The sequence below is a fragment of the Palaemon carinicauda genome, chromosome 17, assembly GCF_036898095.1.
Source record: "Palaemon carinicauda isolate YSFRI2023 chromosome 17, ASM3689809v2, whole genome shotgun sequence".
Lineage (NCBI taxonomy): Eukaryota > Metazoa > Arthropoda > Malacostraca > Decapoda > Palaemonidae > Palaemon > Palaemon carinicauda.
This window is the reverse complement of record NC_090741.1, coordinates 18054761-18056626: the sequence shown is the minus strand read 5'-3', so window position 1 is coordinate 18056626 and position 1866 is coordinate 18054761.

Below are 1866 nucleotides of genomic sequence, written 5' to 3'. Positions count from 1 at the left end.
AATCTAACTGAGGCACTAGGCGTAGGGGGAGATGATGACCATATATATATATATATATATATATATATATATATATATATATATATATATATATATATATATATATATATATATATATATATATATATATATATATGCTGGCTGAGATACCTGGTGATGCCCAGGTGTAGGATTAAAAAACAATGTCAGTATATGCAACTGGTTGATTCTTGTAAGATTTTTTGTGATTACTCATTCTGGAATACATGTTTTTTGTTTTGTTTTTTTTTTATCTCTTAGGTACTATTATCGTTCAAAATTTAATTTCGGGATACAGCAACTGTGAAGATGAAATAATTCCTATTTTAAAGTTTGAAATGATATTTGTAACAGAAGCAGCCTAACTTTCCCTCCACCGCAACACAATACAGGAGGTTCATTCTTCCATTTCAGAGCACCACAGTGATTACAGTTCTGTACACTCAAGCCAATTTGTACTATCTCTTCTGTTTCCTACCGATGTCTTGGGTCATAGGTGAAGGTACCATGATGCCATTGCTCTGCATTAAATGGGCGCCATCTAACTTCTGTACACCTGACACTATCCTTATGGTGATTATTCCCTTCTTCCTCTGAGATAGGAAGTCAATGGTAGTGGCCCCCACTACCATTGACTTCCTCGGAGAGTTTTACATAAAAATATACTTATAGTTTTTATGTAGAATTGGATATAGCTGAGATTTTAAGAGGGTGGGATATTTTGCCCACATGGCTCCCTTGGTGGACAATTAGAGATTCGGGACCACTTGCAATATCTTCATCGAGAAATTATACCTAAGAATAAACTTTTATTGTTTATTAAGATTCCCTTTCTATAGGAAACACTCACTCAGACATTTCCTATTATACAGTATATAATTATATATATATATATATATATATATATATATATATATATATATATATATATATATATATATATAAATATATATATATATATATATATATATATATATATATATATATATATATATATATATATATATATATATATATATATATATATATAGAATTACTTACTACGCTATAACCCTTGTTGTAAAAGTAGGATGCTCTAAGCCCGGGGGCTCCAACAGGGAAAATAGCCCAGTGGGGTAAGGAAACAAGGAAAATATAGTATTTTAAGAACTGTAACATCATTTGAATAAATAGTTTCTATATAAACTATAAAAACTTTAACAAAAAAAAAGAGGAAGGAAAATAAGATAGAATAGTGTGCCAAAGTGTACCCTTAAGCAAGAGAACTCTAACCCAAGACAGTGGAAGACCATGGTACAAAGGTTATGGCACTACCCAAGACTAGAAAACAATGGTTGGATTTTGGAGCGTTCTTCTCCAAGAAGAGCTGCTTACCATAGCTAAAGAGCCTCTTCTACCCTTACCAAGAGGAAAGTGGCCACTGAACAAATACAATGCAGTAGTTAACCCCTTGAGAGAAGAAGAATTGTTTGGTAATATCAGTGTTGTCAGGTGTATGAGGACAGAGGAGAATCTGTAAAGAATAGGCCAGACTATTCAGTGTATGTATAGGCAAAGGGAAAATGAACCATAACCAGAAAGAAAGATCTAATGTAGTACTGTCTGGCCAGTCGAAGGACCCCATAACTCTCTAGTGGTAGTATCTCAACGGGTGGCTGGTGCCATGGCCGACCTACTACCTATATATATATATATATATATATATATATATATATATATATATATATATATATATATATGTGTATATATATATATATATACATATATATATATATTTATATATATATATATATATATATATATATATATATATATATATATATTATTGTGTTCCGTAGTTGGTATAGT